This window comes from Mustela nivalis (assembly GCF_964662115.1).
Source record: "Mustela nivalis genome assembly, chromosome: 9".
Lineage (NCBI taxonomy): Eukaryota > Metazoa > Chordata > Mammalia > Carnivora > Mustelidae > Mustela > Mustela nivalis.
In genome coordinates, this window is record NC_139028.1 from 91,888,283 (window position 1) to 91,908,244 (window position 19,962).

The following is a 19,962-nucleotide window of genomic DNA, read 5'->3' on the forward strand; positions in this document are numbered from 1 at the left end:
GCTGTGGGATGTGGAAATGTTGGTGCATGGGCCATCCCAGAGAAAGTCAGTCCCAAGATAATTAAGTGCTAGATGACACAGCAGATCAGTGGGAGAGCCAGGTACAGCGTAGTCTCCCACCCCCCAACAGATCTTTACCTTTTCCCTGAGAAGTTAATGTGATGGAGAACTAGTGCATGGTTAATAGGGAGGGGCTGACCAGAAATGCAATCTGATTGGATTAAAGAGAAATTAGAGTAGGGACAGGAATGGAAAGCTTTCTGCAGGAAGGAGAAATTTAATTGCCCCTTGAGTGAATATCTGGAAATTTCCTTTGTGTCAGACTTACACTCTGAGCTTTACCTAGGGTGGGTAATTGCATTTTCTTTGCAACACCTTAATGAATTAAGTAGCATGACCACAACTTTATGGATGAGGACACTGAGTCACGGGAGGGCTAAGAAACTTGTTCCAGGTCACAGAGCTGTAAGGACTGATTAGGGATTAACAGCTAGGGATTCCAAAGGTAGTTCCCCTCACCAAGCCTGTAAGCAGAGCAGGTGTGCCCAGCAGCAACAGCCCCAGTAAGGGTCTTAGGATGGGGTCAGGGTTGGTGCTGTGTTTCCTGGGTAGCGATGGAATAATGACAGGTTCAGGTTTTCTTTTGATAAAGTTATGGTCCAAAATGGCAACCTGTTGGCCAAATGCCCCACACCTGAGCCATGATTGCAAGCAACTCAAAGGTTTGTTACCGTCTCTGGCATTGGCAAAACTGGGGGAGTCTCTGGGTGAGGGGCCCAGTGATAAGAGGACTCCTTGACACTTGTGGGAGTAGAGAGCCTGATCCTGGGGACACAGACATAGGTCAGGAGCCCACCTGTTGAAAAATACAGGAGGCGGTGGAGGGAGGCAGATTAATTTCAGGCTGGCTTTTGTTAATCTGCTTGTCTGTGGGCCGTACCCATTTGACATAGCCTACTCAGCATGTCACGTCCCCATGCTGAAAGAAGGGCCCCTTGGGACAAGGTCACATCAGCCTGCAGGGGACATCCAAGTTCCTGGGAAGTTCAGAGTACTTCATGCAAAATTTGGTTTGGGTTTGGTGTTGCATTTGTGGGGCGATTTGGATGACTTTATTTATCCGTATAGAGCAGGAAGTTCCCCTGAGAGCACATACGTGCTCCTGGGCAGCCAGCCACCTGGAGCTGGTGCGTTATGTGCCGGGCAGGCTCTTAGGGATTTTTGCCCTTCAGCGAAACCCTCAAGGGCCGCCTCTGTTTGTCATATGGGCCTGTAGAACCTTGGACATTTCCTCTGCTGCCTCTGCTATTTTCCTGGTGTAATCGAGTTGTGAGCCCTTAGTCCCAATCCTCAAGCTCTAGGTGTCACCATTATCTGCAGGGTGGTGGGTAGGAAAATGGCTCATCACCTCCAATTAGGGACTGGGACCAGCAGGGTCCCATCACGGGGTGGCGGGTAAATGTGGAGGAGGGGGTCAGAGTTAGCAGAGTGTGCGAGGGAGTTTGGCCACGAGGAGGGGATTATCTAGAGGAGAGGCACAGGCGGACCAGCTTCCCTTTGGGGTTTCTAATCACTCACGTTTCTTTCTTTCTTTCTTTCTTTTTTTTTTTTAAGATTTTATTTATTTATTTGACAGAGAAAGATCACAAGTAGGCAGAGAGGCAGGCAGAGAGAGAGAGGGAAGCAGGCTCCCCGATGAGCAGAGAGCCCGATGCTGTACTCGATCCCAGGACCCTGAGATCATGACCCGAGCCGAAGGCAGCGGCTTAACTCACTGAGCCACCCAGGTGCCCCATCACTCACGTTTCTTTAGTATGTGGACCAGCACAGGGCCACGGGTCTTGACATGCCGTGCAGCCCTAGGAAGACACAAACACATCCTTATGCCTTTGGATACTTGCATGATCTGGACTCATGGGTCAGGGACCAGAATTGATACCATCCGTCAATGTCCTGTCCATTCTGGTCCAGGACAGCACATGGTAAGACCTAGGAGCCTCGACTAAGCATTCCCACTGGTGGTTTTGTGGGCCTTTTTCATGGGCTTGAGGTCACTCAGCATGGTGCAAATAAGAGGGTGGCTTGCTCCTGCGGTCAGAGCATACCTGACATTGCGGGAGGTCTAGCCATTGGGATGTGGCCTTGACCATGTATACATACAGATTAACCTGGGGTTAGCCATAAGCAGTAGGCTTGCTTGAGGAGGTCTGGGAGGGGAAGTCTTAGTCATAGTGGAAGTGGGGTTCATTGTGCCCTGTGGGGAGGATGGGGGAAGACAGAGTTATAACTTTGGGGGTCTGTCTGGTGTTCACCTCTTTACTGGTGAGTGAGGGATCCTCGTGGGGAAAATTCCTATGCTCCGGCAGGAGGTGTTGGAAGATGATGTGGGTGATAGGGTCCTTATCCTCTGAGAACCATTGGTGGGCTGGGCCATGGTCATTATCGGAATCCCTGGGCCAGAACAACTCTGGAGCCACGTCCAGGTCATGGAGGCATGTGTTGGTACTGGGAAGGCTGTCACGAAGATGCACAATGCAGGAGAGCATGAGGGGACACTGACCTACGCGCTAGGCAGCCAGCTGGCCACGAGAGCTGGGGCAAAGACATCCTGGGCGGGGGAGCGCTGAGAGTGCGGGACCACGCTCCATTTTGTCTCTCCTGGTGGCTGCTTGGGGTAACGAAGCGTGCCTGGCCTGTGTGCTGCGGGAGAAGAGTTATGCGCACCACACAGATAGAGATTAGACCGTGGGTGCCATACTGCCCAGGTGTCCTGGCACGGGGCACACCAGACCGAGGCCAGTAGCCCGATCAGGCACAGCCGGCTAGTGATAACCTAAAGGTTCGACAAGAACATTTTCCAGTGTTTAGACTCCGCATTCAGGGCTGCATTTTTTTTTTTTAAAGATTTTATTTATTTGTTTGACACAGAGAGGGGGGTGGGGGGAGAGCAAGCACAAAGAGGGAGAGGAGCAGAGGAAGGGGGAGAAGCAGGCTCCCTGCTGAGCAGAGAGCCCCATGTGGGACTCGATCCCAGGACCCTGGAATCATGACCCGACTTTATCAACTGAGCCACCCAGATGCCCCAGGGCTCCCCTTTATAATAAGGCTGCAGGGCATCCGTAGCCCCCAGCTCTGGGTGGCTGGCCTCGCTTCAGCGTCCTGTCATGGGATTAGATAACCTCAGGTATGCTATTTTAGAATAATGCAGAATGGGGCGCCTGGGTGGCTCAGTGGGTTAAAGCCTCTGCCTTCGGCTCTGGTCATGATCCCAGGGTCCTGAGATCAAGCCCCGCATTGGGTCTCTGGTCATGATCCCAGGGTCCTGAGGTCAAGCTCCGCATCGGGCTCTCTGCTCATCAGGGAGCCTGCTTCCCCTTCTCTCTCTCTGCCTGCCTCTCTGCCTGCTTGTGATCTCTGTCTGTCAAATAAATAAATAAAATCTTTAAAAAAAAAAAAAAAAGAAGAATGCAGAATAATGCTTTGGCTTTTTGCCTTTCTCCGAGAGCCACATGGTGACATGTGTTAGTCCAGGTGCTGCCAGTACGTCCCTGTGAAAAGGGCCTGAAATTAACCAGTCTTTAAAGCTATCTCAAGTCCCATCATGGAGGATGTTTGAGGGGATGGTGATGCCTGCTCTCTGGGCTGATAGAAAAGTAGCACTGGGGATTTTGCCATTCTGTCTATGGCTGATAGGTCCTGGGCGATTCTCTGCCTTGGCTCCAGGCACCAACCCTCCGTGGACTGAGCTCCGGCAGGAAAAGGATAGAGTAAGGGGGGGAGCCCAGGAACCGTGCAGGCAGGAAGCTGAACGTGGGAATCCACGCCCTGGAGCCCGGGTCTCCCATCAGAACTAGTAAAGGCAGATGAGGGCATTTTGTTCTAGTGACGGGTCCCTAGAGGCAGGTCTCGAGGGAGATTAAAGCAGTATAAGGAAACTGATTTGGGAAACCCTGGGCCATTTTTGCAACTCTAAGAGAAGACACAAGGTTGTGGAGTCCAGGGGACCGTGGTGGGAGGGGTGAGCCAGTCATAGGCATGCGTGTCTCCCACGGCTGGGGCCTCCTGGCTGGCCCAGGGAACCTGGGGTAAGGGCCTATGATCATCGGTTTGCCACTGGGAGTTCAGTTAGGGCTCCCCAGTCACTCTGCTGGGAGTGACATTCTTCCACACCCAATTCTCTCTGCACAAGGATTCAATACTTCTGGGAGAGAAGTAGAGAAGGAGTGGGAATGGTAAGTGCAGCACCGCATTGGGGAGACCCTGAATGTCAGCCTCCGAGAATGTGCCTTTAATGAGCTATTTATTGATCCTTTGAGGGCTTTCGAGGGGGGGGGGATGTGACTGGTGTCTCATTGGGTTGGATTGGGATGAGAGGGCGGGATTTGGGGCCGCTCCTTGAGGACATTCAACATCAGAGAAGGGTTGAAGAAAGGAGGTATGGGGCAGAGGGAATGAGCAGGTGGGCAAGGGCAGGAGGGACACTGCATGACTGGGCAAGGCTTGTCTGCAGGAGACCAGGGAGGAGCAGCCCGGGCAGCTCCAGAATCATCTAGAACAGCCCCACGGATGGAGCACTTACTCCCTGCCACACCCGACCAGGGGCAAATATATAATATATTATTTATTTTCCAGTAAGTGGGTGAGGTACACGTGACTAGCCTCTTGCTCCTGCCCCATCCACACAAGGCATTCTCCATGCAGCTGCTAGAGGGATCCTTTTATGACCCATGTCACGTCACCTCCCTCCTGTGCCTGGAGCCTTTCAAAACTCTCCTGCTTGCCCAGAGCAAGAGCCAAACCCCCGTGAGGCCCTCCATGCCTGGTCCCACTCATTTGCATGTCCTCTCTCCCCCACCTCTCACCTCTCTGCTTCAGCCACACAGGCTCTCTTTGTCACTCCTCAACCTCTAGTTCTGGGGCCTTTGCTCCTTCCCTCTCCCTGGAACATTCTTCCCCAGGTGTTGGGTCTCCTTATTAGAAATCTTTACCACCCAAGTAAGACACTGCCTGGCCTGACCACTCCACTGCCTTTTCCTTCACACCGCATATCACCACTGGACATACATTGGACATACGTTTGTTTACTGCCTTATTAGCCTAGCCTCTCTCTCCCTCCCTCTCTAGGTTAGAGTTTGCCATCCAGACATGAGCAATGTTTTTGGGTTCACATCTACGTATTTCTAGAGCCTAGGATATTTCCGACCACATACAGATACCTAATAAATGTTTACTGAATGGATGGATAGTATTATAATCCTGATTTGATGGAAGCAGAAACTGAGGAACAGAAGGGGTAAACAATTTGTCCAGGGGGCAGCCAGTAGTGGACAAAGCTAGGATTCAAGCCCAGAAAAGTCTGACCATAAAGACGGTTCTTCTCCATTAGGATATAGCACCCCCGAGGAGTTTTAGACCTTGGTAACAAAGAAATCATGACTTTTCTTGTTGTCGTTGTTGTTTTTTTTAAGATTTTATTTTTTAAGTAATCTCTACACCCAAAGTAGAGGCTTGAACTTACCACCCTGAGATCGAGAGTCACATGCTCTATGAATTGAGCCAGCCAGGTGCCCCAAGAAACCAGGTTTTATTTTTGTTTTTTTTAAGGTTTTATTTATTTATCTGAAAGAGAGAGAATGAGAGAGAATATACGAGAGGGAGAAGGGTCAGAGGTAGAAGCAGACACCCCGCCAAGCAGGGAGCCCAGTGTGGGACTAGATCCTGGGACTCCAGGATCATGACCTGAGCTGAAGGCAGTCGCTCAACCAACTGAGCCACCCAGGCATCCCAGAAACCAGGTCTTTAATCAACAGACATGGGGCACTTCTAGGGGAAGAACAGGTTTGGAAGGTGATGGGGGGTGGGGAATGACAAATTCTTTCTGGACTCAGGTTTTCCTTTGAGTCTCGTTGGACCTAAGTGTCCATGGGTGGCCATTCGATCATTTCCTGTATGCCAGGTGCTGTGTTAGACACTAAGGACTTAAAAATCAACAAGACACAATCAAAATCAACAAGACATCCACCCCACTCCAGGGGTGGAGTGTCAAGGGAAGATTTACTGAATTCATGGAGCGGGAGCTAACCACCAGCCGACCAGAGCGCGGAGCTGGGCGCACAGCCAGACTCCGGGCCAGGCCCCGGCTGAGCGACAGCATCTCACCACCATGTTCATGTGTTCCACAGTCGCTGAGCTCTCGGGTTGTGACAGATGAAGTGGTGACATTAGAAATACAGAAACGGGTCAGATAAGGGCCCATCCTCAGGAGCTCACAGGAGCAAGGAGGAGGCGAACACGTCCTTCTTACTGATTCATTCGCCAGCTAGGAAATGAGTGCGTACCATGTGCCAAACATCCCTAGGCTCTGGGTGCAGGACAATGAACAGAGCGCGCACTAGCCCTACCCTCAAGGGGCTGACAGCTCATGGCAAGTCATGAAGTGATATTACCAGTACTGTTATGAACAATAACGACAGTGACTAACAAAGCCTGAGCACCAGCTACTCCAAGCACTTACACGATTTATTTCATTTATCCTCAGGATGACCCCGCGGTTGCCCGTTACCGATGAGGACACTGAGCCTGCCGTCTCCCTAAAAAGTCTATGGTTTTCTGGGAGTGCAAAGGACAGCATCACTAACTTTACTGATAAGGTCAGAAAACACCTTCCAGGAGATCGGGTTTTTCAGGGGGGATCTACGGGAATAAGGGTTTTCTCTAACCAGAAACATTGGGGCAGGAGTCTGGAACAATGAAAGCCCAGCACCCACTTCAAAGGGTAGTTTGCAAGAAAAGACGCGTGGAACCCTAGCCCCATGACTGGTCCAGAGCAGATGCTCTCATGCATGTGCCTCCCTTCGCTGGTCTCCAGGGTGGTAGGAATGTGTGACCCCTGTCCCCACGCACCCTGGGTTTTTAAAAGATACCCTTCAAGTTATAACCTTCTTGGAGGCTGAGGCCTCTCTGAGGCACTCTGTTACAGAATTCAAATGTGTTTGAAGAAGCTAGTGAGGGCAGTGCCCCAGCCCCCCTTCATTGCGTAAGTCGTGTACACACACACACACACACACACACATACATACACACATACACGCACGCACACATGCACAGAGTTGCTGGGGAGATCATGGTGAACACCAGCCCCAGCCTCTCTTTTGGATCACAATAGCTGAGTGGTCTCCCTTTGTGGCTGGTGCAGAGGAACAAATTAGATGGTAAATTAGTAGTTCCCGAAGACATTAACAAGCACCCTGCTCACCCAGTGAGTGTTTGAGTCCTGGGGGCAGGTGGAGGGGGTCTCCACTTCTCTGCCTGTGAACAGAAGCTCTTCCTCCCTCAGACAGAAGCCCGACTGCCCAGAACACCCGGGGAGGGGGGTGAGGAGCTTAAGGGCTCATGCCCCTTTCAGAATAGTTTTCTTTTATTTATTTATTTTTAAAAGATTGTTATTTATTTATTCATTTGACAGAGAGAGAGAGAGACAGCAAGAGAGGGAACACAAACAGAACGAACAGGAGAAGGAGAAGAAGGCTTCCTGGCAAGCCAGGAGCCCCATGCAGGGCTCGATCTCAGGACCCTGAGATCCTGATACCTGAGCTGATACCTGATACCCGAGCTGAAGGCAGATGCTGGGCGCCCCCAGAATAGTTTTCTTTTAAAAGACAAATGAAGGGCACCTGGGTGCCCCCGTGGGTTAAGCCTCTGCCTTTCGCTCAGGTCATGGTCTCAAGGTCCTGGGATCGAGTCCTGCATCGTGTCCTCTGCTTGGCCGGGAGCCTGCTTCCTCCTCTCTCTCTGCCTGCCTCTCTGCCTACTTGTGATCTCTTTCTCTCTCTCTGTCAAATAAATAAATAAAATCGCTTAAAAAAAGTTTAAAAGACAAATGTAATGACCCCTTCTGGCCCTCTGAGGAAGGAGAAGTTCCCTTGCCATACATTCATCAGAGCGTTGGTCCAGCCTACTCACCAGCAGACCATGCAGTCCTGGGGGCTTCCTGGATCGGATGGCAGTGGCCTGCCTCTCCCACGCCCTCTCAGCTAATGGCCCTGCTTTGCACCTGTTCCTCCCCAGGAGGCCCTGGCACCTCAGTGCCCGCTCCCCGTGCCACCTCATCTGTCTGCCAGGACACCCGCAGGCCCTTGTGCACAGCAGAGCCTGCTCCATGGCCTGGGGCCGGGGTTGGGGTGGGGGTGTTTCCTTCTTACTTCTGCTCGAGACCAGTTGTGAGCTAGGCCTGTTGCAAACCCCCGGTTTGGAGCCCTGGGTCTGGTGGTGGCCTGATCGTCTCTCCGATAGGGTGGAGCCTTCACTCTCGCAGTGAGTTCTCAGACCAGACATGTTCTGTGCAGAATCCCTAGGTCTTCGGGAGGTGGTCTTCTGCGCTGTGCCCAACAGCAAGCCCCACAGGCCCGCATCCCAACCCGGACCCCCAGCCTCTGGCTCAGAAAGTAAGAGAATGCTCTGGATCTGGATCTAGAACCGGCTCCAGCAGACCCTCCAAATGCAAGAAGCCATCTTTTTGTTTTGTTTTGTTTTTTAAGATTTTATTTATTTATTTGACAGAGACAGATCACAAGTAGGCAGAGAGGCAGGCAGAGAGAGAGTGAAGCAAGCTCCCTGCTGAGCAGAGCCCGATGCGGGGCTCAATCCCAGGACCCTGAGATCATGACCTGAGCCGAAGGCAGAGGCTTAACCCACTGAGCCACCCAGGCACCCCAAGAAGCCGTCTTTAACCTTGGTCATTCATCACTCTCTCTCTCTCCCCTGCACCATCAGCCAATACTTACTTTTCCCTCTTGCTCAGGGCAGCACCGTATTTAGGCTCACACAGACCTGGGTTTGAATCCTGGATCTGCCACCTACGAGCCAGCCAACCTGGGTATGGGGTATGCAGTCTTTCTGACCCTCAGCACCCTCATTTCTAAACCAGGGACCTCTGTACCTGCTATGTCGGGTTGCCGGATGGGTTACACGAGATAATGCAAGGAAAGGGCTTGCACAATTGTCGCTATTGCGTAACGAGTGCCGTGTGGGTTCACCCGGTGAGAATTTCAGGCCTGGATTTGATCACCTCCTAATTAGATATTAAATTCTAAGCTGGTTCTTCTTTCGAACCCCTCGGGGCCCTGAACAATTACAGGCATAAAGTCGCTCATAAGCCGTAGAGAGCACTGGATAAAGCAGACTCCTGTAGCTCCTTTCCCTTGCCTTTCCCATCAGGTTCTTATCAGCTTCTCTGCTGTCCTGTCTCTTGGATCCCGGGCTCTGGGGCCACTCCAGGCTCTCCTTTCTCCGTGCTCCCTCCCCTCACGCTCACTGGCTCTTGAAGGCCTGGTGTGCATGTGACTGTTGAGGTTCCTGAAATGGCTGCTTCCTGGCCTGGGCCTTGTCTGTCAGCTGCCTCCCACCACCAGCACCATCTGTCTGAGGGGCCAGGCCCCATCCTAGGGTGACAGCTCACCAGGCCTCACCCCGAGTCTCTTCCAGCATTAGCAGCCCACCCTGGCCCAGAGATATCTTTTATAGCTGATCTCTGGCGGCACCTCCTACCTTCCAATTAGGAGCTTGTCAACACCGTGGCCATCACTCTTCCTGCAACGCTGACAACACAGATGCCTGCCGGGGCTGCTCTGGGAGAATGAAGCAAAATTATTTCCATGGTGGAGGTAGTGCTGAGCACAAAAGTTGGAATCTGGGCAAATCTGAATATAGTCCAGCCTCCTTCTGCCATGTCTCAGCCTCTTTGAATCCTCAGCACCAAGCTCAGGGCTTGGTATACAGTCGGTACTCAATACAGGAACGTGCATGAACTGCAGAGGCCAAGGAGACGTTTTCTCGCTAGTGGATTCCCTGTCTCCATGCTTGTTGATATCCAGTTCATTTCCTTCTACCTGCAATTCAGAAAGTTAACTCATGACCAATACATCATAATGTTTGCTTTGCTTTATTGAAAATAAATTGATGCCAGAGTCGAGGACTGCCTGATCCTTTTGTCCACCCTTTTCCACTTTCTCTGAATCTTAGGATCATGGCGAAGCTGTCTGACGTTCAGGGCCATTTTCAGAAACTAGAGCTGGAGTTACGACACAATCTAGCATTTTTCTTATCTGGCAGTGTGGTCTGGTGGTTTGCGCGGCAGCTCTGTGAGTCGGAAGTCTGGTTTTCTATTTCTGGGGCTCAAGGGAAACCATGCAACAACAGTCTTTGCAGCCCCACTCACTCCTGCTTTCTCTTTCTCTTGTGCCCTCTAATGAGTAGGACCTGGGATGGCTTAGCCGCGGCAGTCAGTAGTTCAACAAGGAAAGGAAATGCACCGCCCTTCTGGCCGCTGCTTCGGCCTCTGAGGGGTGGTAGAGAGAGGAAAGCTATAATCCAGGCACATGGAAAGTGAGGGTGGTTCCCAGGAGAGTGGTTAGGGGCAGAGAGTACGAGGATGCAGTGATGGCAGATGGGACCACAGCAAACGAGACCTTCCCTCTTGCCCCAGTGCAGAAGCCTGAAACCACGAGGGCCCTTGGGGGTGGAGGGTTGGGGATGGAGATCTCCTCTACACTACCTCCCCCGCAACTAAGGAGCACCCTGTGTGCTTGGAAAAGGAGGCGACAAGGAATCACCCCTGCTTTGCCCTCCAGGGAGCAAATCCTCAGGAAAGCCTTCCTGAGGGGTTATCTGTGTCCAGTCAGCCTAGCAGAGTTAGACGTACAATGTCCCGGAATTCCACCTCCCCCCAGACTTAAAAATACATGGAGATTTGAACAGCCTTGAAATGCATAGAAAATGTGTGGCATTTGATCAAATCATCCCACTGGAACTAGGCAAGTTCTGGGCTCGATCTAGAAAGAATAGGGCAAGCTGGGGAGGAAAGCGTCATTCAGCATGCCATTTCCTTCCTCATTTCTACCCCACTGATCTGTAGGTCTCAATTCCTGCTACTGTAGTTGCTGTTTTAACAACCAGGAAGCTATGAGACCTTTTGGGCTATCTTCAGAGAGACACCCTGCAGAAGGTTTGAGGCTGAGCCTTGGGCTGGGTGATCTGATGGCATTTATCACGGGCTGACAATTGCTTTGGGGTTCTGAGGGTTTTCTCTCTCCCAGCATGGTTCAGATGGTAGGTTTTCCTTTTCCAGGTTAACGGTATGTGCATTATTCAGAGCATCTGACTATGGTGGGAATAGGGTGCTTTGTGAGATCCCAGTGGTAACGCAGAGGCCAACTATATTGCATGATTTGGGGTGTTTTACAGAAAAAAACAGGGGCACGTAGGTGGCTCAATGGGTTAAGCATTTGCTTTTGACTCAGGTCATGATCCCAAGGTCCTGGGATAGAGCCCCTGAGTTGGGCTCCCTGCTCAACAGGGAGTCTGCTTCTCCCTCTCCCTCTGCCCCTCCCCACCCCCACCCACCCTCCTACTCATGCTCTCTCTCTTTCTCAAATAAATAAATAAAATCTTTTAAATAAATAAATGAGAAAAAAAGAAAAATGATCTCTCTGGAAGAGCAACACTAAGGACACAAGCATTGCAGTTAGAAAAACCTGGATTTGCATTCTGGCTCTGCCCGTTACTTGGGCAATCCATTTCCTCTCTTCGCCTCTACTGTTCATCTCTAAATGGGGGCGATTAAGATCCTCTTCAGGCCCTTGTAAGGATTTAATAAGATATACAACTGGTGTAACTGCTGGCACATAGTGAGTTGTAATTTATTGTCCCTCTGCCCTAAAGTGCACCGGAGACTTATTTTTAAAATATTAAAAGGCAGGTTTTCACAGTGGAGATTTCTCTCTAGCCTGTTGATGTTTATGGAGAAAAAAACAAAACAAAACAAAAACAAAAACAAACAACAAAACACAAAAAACAAACCTTGTAATTGGCAAAGGCTATCAAAGTGTCAGAGCTGGTTTTAGGATGGGGATCAAGACCAGGGATGTCTTCCTGTTAAGTGGAGCCTAACACTAACTAACCGAGAAGCTCCACCAGACAGCAGCGAAGAGCCAAGCTCTTGTCTCGTTCTCTTTCTGATGTGTTTACCATCTTTACGTATCAAACAAGGTAACTTAAACGGGGGGCAGACAAGTCTGAACCAGTCTGGAGGACCCATGGGGCACCCTCTCCCACCCGGGACTGAATTAATTGCAGGATCAAGCTCCCTGTCCCAAGGAGAGGCAAAGTTGAGTGACATTCATCTCATTCAAGGACAAGGACTAACTAACAGTGGACAGAGGGAGGTTGGAGGTGTTTCTGAGGACAATTATGGCTCCCCCAGTGGAGTCCTAGGACAAGAGAACTGTAGTAAAAGGGAATGAAAATTGCATCAAAGGCTTTTCCTTGAAACATCTGCAGACCAGCAAGACACAAGGTCCTGGGGCCAGCTGTTCGATTGTAAGCAAAGATGGCTTCACAAAAACCCCGTGGAAAGGGCCAGTTTTGGTTGCCTTGGTTTCAGACAACACTACCCAATCTTTTTTTTTCTTGGTTTTCCATGGAATAACAGTTAAACTTTGCTTAGTTTTTATTTGGAGGCAATAAAAATATTAGTACTTTACGAGACTACAAAATATATCCAGAAAAAAAAATAGAAGCCTGACGCTCTAATCCACATCTCTGAATCAAAGCAACCTTGCCTTGTATCTGTTTTTAAGAGAACAGATTCTAACTAAAACAGATATTAGTATTTTGTCCAAATTCATTAATAGGAATTGAAGTAGATTATATACTGAAGATAATAATATGTAGAAAGAAACCGGGTCCAATGTTAAAGTCATTCACAGACTCTCTCACACATCCCTTCATCGAACCCATTCCTTGAATGCCTATTACGTGTTGGATAGCAAAAACATCTTTGTGCCCTCAGCATGTGTGAGTCCACAAAACATTCCTGGGGATTTGCTCCCCAGACTATCGAGGCCTTGAGGGGAGGGGTGGACAGGTCTGGAGCCCTCCCAAAGCAGGAACTGAGGGAGTTCATCAAATCCTGCTGGGTTCCTACCTCCAAGCCTTTATTTGCAGGCTGCTGTGGTTTGGGACCACAGCATTCATCTGTAAAACGAATCGGCTCAACCAAATGATCTCAAAGATTTTTTTTTTTTAAAGATTTTATTTGTTTATTTGACAGAGAGAGATCACAAGTAAGCGGGGGGGGGGGGGAGCAGGCTCCCTGAAGAGCCAGATGTGGGGCTTGATCCCAGGACCCTGAGATCATGACCCAGGCCAAAGGCAGAGGTTTAACCTACTGAGCCACCCAGGTGCCCCAATCTCAAAGATCTTTATTTTGTTTATTCCTCTATACACCAAAACTTTCAAGTCCTTATAAATAAGCAATTATGAATTATGAAAAGGATGTATTAACAGCAGCTTCTGTAACTTCGGGATCCAGTTTGATGGCTTTAGCTGAGAAGTTTCTGAGATTTCCACCTCTCTCACCCCCTCTGTTGCTCTTTGCGGCCAGATCAGGCACTACTTTGCTTCAGGTCCTTGCTGCCTGGTGGATTTACAGGACCAGAAAAGATAGCAATTCTGGATTTCTGAGAGAATTCACCTGGTTTTAAATGTAGGCTAATAATTCAAAAATATTTTTTAAACCCTGCCTGGGCCAACACTGTGTATCTTTTAAAAAAGGGCGGGGGGGGGGCACCTGGGTGGCTCAGTGGGTTAAGCATCTGCCCTAGGCTCAGATCATGATCCCAGAGTCCTGGGATGGAGCCCCACATGGGACTCCCGGCTCAGCAGGGAGTCTGCTTCTCCCTCTCTCCGTCCCCTCACTTGTATTGGCTCTTGCTCTCTCAGAAATAAATAAATAAATAATCTTTTTTAAAAGTTAAAAAATTAAAAATAAACAACAGCAAAAAAATCCAAATCAGCCCACCAACTTTGACCAACGCTACCAGTAACAGACAACACCCAGCATGCGGGGCCTGAGTCACTCCCTGTGCTCACCTGGCCCAGGAAGCAGGAGCAGAGAGGAAGCCGGAAGCGGGGCTGCCAGCCCACGTGATGCCTTAGGAAGAAGTGGAAGAGGCTGCCCGCCTTCCTCTAGGCAGATGTACAGCTTAGAGACTAGGAAACAGGTTGTATCTCAACCCAGCTCCTACAATTGACAGCACAACCACGACAAAGGCTGGCGTGGGAGCTCTTGTTTTATGGAACTGCCCGAGGTAGGGCATTAAGGGGTCCCTCCACATACTTAAAGTTACCATCGGAAGTTCAATGGCTGAGCTCTCCAGTATCGTAGCCACCAGCCATCCAGGGCTGTCTAAATGTATATTGAAATGAAATAAAACTAAAAATTTCATTCCTCAGTCATACTAGCTACATGTTAAATGTTCAATAGTTACATGTGGCCAGTGGCTGCCATATTGGAAAGTGCCAATATGGAATGTTTCCATTACAAAATGTCCTCTTGTGTTGTTCTATGGGATTCCTTTCAGTTCTGTTAGCCACTTCTCAGTCTTGATCAGCTTTCCTTCCTTGCCTCCCTCTTGCTGCTCCCATCGTGGGCTGCCCTCACCAACCCTTCAGACCATTCATCATGTTCCCAATATTCTGGGTCATGTGCAGTCCCTACTTTTTGTTCATGGGCTCCCCTCTTCCTAAAATGTCCCTCCTTTACCAATCATTACCCAGGTCATACGCTGACCTCCAATATCCCCTGGGTAGATACTGTTTTCTCTTGAGAGCTTCCAGAGTGGCACATTCATCTCACTGATTCTAATCAGATGTTTGCCTCTCTTGTCTCACCTGCTCGTCGTGTGCCCTGGAGGGCAGTCACCTGCCTTATTCGTCTCTGTGTCTCCAGGGCTTAGGTGAGAAAGACCTTCAGAGCTGCATCTCTGGAAAGAAAAGTTTCCTGAACACTATCATGTAGGCTCCGTGAGTGACGACTGTGTAATATATCTGTACATAAAATGCTTTGAGCTTTGCAGGTGGTGCACTGTGTTCACCTTCTCTGAGCCTTGGAGCACGGGTAGATGGACACTATTTCCCCCAGCTCTCGGATGAGGCAACAGAGGCTTGGAGATGGGCCGTCATCCAAGATGACTCAGAAATGACCAAGCAACATTTGGCCAGAGGTCTTCCTGCCTCTGCTTTGAGGGAGTGGTCTGGGGACGGAGCTTGGCAGACCAGCCTGGGCTTCATAGAGCTATAGGACAGGAGCTTGGAAAAGTCGCTCCGGGGAAATGAGGGTTCAGGGCAGCTGCTCATGGATGTGTGGCCCTTTGCACCCACACCTCCTTCTCCTTCCCCAGAGGGAGAACCTGTCTTTGGGACACTTGCACAGGCTTTATTCCTCTGGGTGTGACTGGACCAGGCCAGGAACCCCCATTTGACTCCTCCTTTGCCTCCCTAACAGCCATGTGTCACTTCCCACTAACTCGGGCACAGCAGAAAGGCCAGTTTAACACTGGCTGGGAGAGAGAAGGTGTCCCCAACCCTCCCCTTTGCCTTAACTCCAGGTCAAGGGCTCTCATCTCCCCTCTGTCCTCGGAGCCACCATTTCCACAGCAGACCTAGGTGAGCTGGGTAGTTTTATGATGACATAAAAATATATATATATTTCTTTCCAGCAAGAAGTTTGAGTGTCATGACTAACTCTGGGCATCTCATTACTGAAGCTCTTCCTGCCTAGGGAGAGACATTTTGTACTCAAAACTGCATTAAAAAGAGTGGACAGAATAGGGGAAGGAAGCCCAGGTTGAAAGGCACAGCCTGCCCCCCCCCCCACCGCCCCACCCAGGTCCTCCTCTTCCTTCACAGGCAGCACCGAGGAAAGACAGCAATCATCGTCAAAGCATGAGTATGACCTCTGGCCACGTCCGTTTCTGTTTTTCCACCCTTGCCCTCCTTCCTCTTTTCATTCTCATTTTCTTGCTTCCTATTTCTCTCTTCTGCCATACACCTTCGGTCTCCGTGAGTTCCCCAGGTACTGCGTGGTCCCTCGGGGGTGTGCTCTGTGCAGAAAATACTTCGATGCGTCTCTCACACCCCAGCTGACCACCTCTGCCTCCCTCTTCAACCTCCTGCAAAGTCTCTGCTTGATGCTTTGAGGTCCAGAGTCTATGAGTACAAAGGGGTCGAACGATGAGCGAGCGTACACACAGGAGGGAAACACCAGCACGAAATGAGCCAGGTCAATTTCTTCCTTGCAGATCACCTTCCTCTCCAGCCCTGACCACCCAGCTTCAGGCCTCCTGTGCTATTCTGACCTTGGCAATCTGATTCTGAGTGCTGGTGCTCCTGCTTTCTCCCTGCATGGGACAGTGGCTGAGCCTGATCTTTAGGTGAGGACCAGCCTGACAGCCTATTGCCTGTTCTCGGTGATGCTTCTGCTTGGTTTGAAGTGTTCTACCTGGGACTGCCCCTTGCTCTGTATAAGCCCTTTATATGACCTAAGCCTCTTCTAAAACGAAGCCCTATAATGTAGAGGTGAAAAGCACAGCCCCTAGTGTCAGACTAGCTGTGTTGGAACCCTAGTTTTTGTCACTTACTAGGTGTGTAACCATGGACACATTATTTTGCCTTTTCACGCTTTCATTCTCTTATCTATAAAGGGTAAGGGTTATAATACTCATTTCATGCAGGTGTTGTAAAGATTCAGTGCAGTGAGATATAGAAAAGGTTTCTAACCTAGTCTGGAACATAGAAATGGCTCAGTAGTTATCAGCCATTATCATTATTGTTATTTTCACCAATCTCCAAATAGGAAGACATTTCCCTTTTTTTCTAAGATCCAAAAATTTCTTTAAGAAGGTTTTCATGGGGGACCACCCACTGAAGTATCCTGAATTTCCACAAGATTGATGATAGGAGCCATGAAGGATGGCTCCTCCCATGGATCTCTGGGAAAGAGAGATCCCACAATACCTCTCCTTTTTTCCACCTAGGTCAGGACTCAAGATGTTTTCTGTCCATGAGTGGCTTTCAAGCCTGTGCACTGATTAGCTACAGACATGTGCTTTAAAAATGATTTCATTCTCAGAGCTACAAACAGCACCAGTCTTCCCACTTTCCAAGGCCAGAGAAGGGTCACAAGGTCAGAGTTCTAGCACAATTCTGGAGCATGTTCCCCTGGCCTGAGGAGGTCCAGAGGACGCTTGACTGTTGCTATTCTCCAACCCTCACATCTGATGAGCCTACAGGGTCTGATGGATTCTCCAGATGACTGCCGAGCAGGGCTGCCTGTGTGAGCAGGTGGGACTGAGGTTGGGAGAAGAGGGAAAGTAGGAACCAGAAACACTACCAGACCAACGGGATGGAAACTTCTTTCTTGGGAACTTGACAATTAAGTCCAAAGGAGCATGAGCAAAACCTAAGTGGAATTTAGGCAGATGCTGAAAACCAAGGAGCCCAGCCCGATGGGGCAGGCAGACTGTGTATGGGAGATGGGCGACAAGAGAGATCAGACAGCGGAGAAGTAAGAGAATCCAACTGCAAAATGCATAGACAGAAATTCTGCTAAAGAGGGGCACCTGGGTGGCTCAGTCAGTTTGGCGGCTGCCTTCAGCTCAGGTCTTGATCCTAGGGTCCTGGGATGAGTCCCGAATTGGGGTACCTGCTTGGCTTCCCTACTCAGCTCCTCTCTCTGTCTCAAATAAATACATAAAATATTTTTTAGAAATTTAAAAAAAAAAAAAAAAAGAGGAATTCTACTCAAGTGCCCAAAGCTGCTGTCCCCACCCCGCCTACCCTCAACACACCTCCTGTGGGTATGGAGCCCACATCAGGTTAGGAAAGCCTAGAAACCAGCCCTAAGTGAGGGTGTATGCAAGTGGGACAGCATTTGTAGCCTGCAGCTGGAGTTTCGAGCTAGGGCTCCAGTCTCCCCTCCCCAGGTTCTAAAAAAGTCAGGGAGGTGCGTTAGCACCACAGAGAGCAAAGAAACATAAAGGTATAGCATAGCACTTTGACTGGAATTACCCAGGGTAGTTTGCCTTCCTGGCACCCATCTCCTTATTTTGGGTAATAGCCCTTGATATTACCTTGGGAAGCTACCTCCACCATACTCTAAGCTCCACAAAGAGTCCTCACATCTAGCCTCCTGAGTAGGCCATGTGACCCCAACTGGCCAATCACTGCACTCCGCCTCCCTGGCCAATGAGATTGGCTTGGAGCAGACCGGTCACCTTAGGGAGCTGATGGTGGCTGTAGCCGTCTTGTCACCATGTGGAGAGGAGTCTGAAGGATGAAAAAGAGCTGAACAAAGAGGAGAAGCAGAGGGAGACCAGGTCATAATGTCATCGCTGCCGTCCTAGAATCCACTAACCTCCTGCCCCTGGGGTTTGCACTTGCGTTTATCAGTAAATTCCCTATTAGTTTCAATCAGTTGGGTTTGGCTTATTATCGCTTTCAAACAAGGCATCCTAACCGAAGGCTAAGACTGCTGAAGAGAACCTATTTCCAGAGCCCACTCGCACAATGATATAGATTGTCAATTCCTGGTTTATTCGGAGGCCACGCTCCCATTGGCCCAGGGCTGGGGTAAGGCTCAAGGGGCAGGTGTCTGACATTACTGTGGGCCCCCTAACAGGCTTGGGTTGGCGGAACACATACAGAAAACCAGGTTCCTCCTGATGCCTTAGATTCTGCTTTTACATCTCCATTTGCCCTTGAAGGAGTTCAGTAGGTTGCTATCCTTTTGGACCATAATGGTTATACTTCACCTTAAAAAAAAATCTGTATTGGGGCGCCTGGGTGGCTCAGTGGGTTAAAGCCTCTGCCTTCTGCTCAGGTCATGACCTCAGGGTCCTGGGATCGAGTCCTACATTGGGCTCTCTGCTCAGCAGGGAGCCTTCTTCCCTCTCTCTCTCTGCCTGTCTCTCTGCCTACTTGTGATCTCAGTCTGTCAAATAAATAAATAAATACGGATACATCTGTATCCGTATTTATCTATATATGTATACATAAAACTCTCTTTTGCATGGAAGAACTAAGGCCAAGAAGAGTATAACGATGATCCTACAAGAAAGCACGGCCCTGAGATCATCAGAATGAGAACCCCAAGCCCTTTGAAACCTTTTATGACAAATACTAAAAGCGTCTGCCGCTGTTCAATCTCTCTCTACTGTTCCTTCTTACGGGCCCCAAATTTGAAGACCTAGTTGCCATATGTATTAGTTAAACTAGGATAACCGCTGAAACAGCACACTCCCCAGTGTATAATGACTCAACATAACTGAAATGTATTTTGTGTTCTCCTACTAGCCCTGGATGGGGGAACAGGGCAGGCTTCTGTGCGGTCACGCAGGGATCCAGGCTGATGGAGGTTCCGTCATCTTCAACACATGAGCTCCTTTCAATTTCAGCCAGCTGGATGAGCAAAAGAGCTCATCCTTGTGTGGGAGGCTTTTATGGGTCAGGCTTGAAAGTGACGAATGTAACATCTCATTCCATTGACTGGAGTTCAGTTCTGTGGCCATAGCTAAAGGCACGGCAACTGAAATGTCCTCCGTCTGTGTGCCCAGGAAAGAGAGGAAAACCTAGAGTCCACAATCACTGTTACCACCTCTGATGTTCTTTTCTGAATTCCAAAGGGCACTTTGATCTTGCAATTCCTTCTTTAGTTTCTCCTTGTGGATCTTCGCGATGCACAATAGAGTTAAGACTAGAAGACCAGCTCTGGGGAAGCTAATTATTTCTTCCTTGTACATTCAGCCAGATAGTCAATGAGTATTTGTGGAGTGAAGAAATGAATTCAATAAGATAAAAAGAAATGGAGCCTGTGAAAGAGACTATTAATGTTTATCAGACCCAGCAGTTTCAGTTAACAACTGGTGAAAGTGAGATAGAACTTATTATTTTGCCCTAGAAAGCTAATTGTCTTAGAATTTTTGCATAAGTTGTTTTATTTCACCATCTGAGTTTCAATAATATATCAACATCATAAGAAAGGAAATTTTTAAGAAGTAGAAACAGATGGAGATGTTCTTTCCCTTAAACTCAGCTATTATTAAGCACCTCTTTGGCAATCTTTTG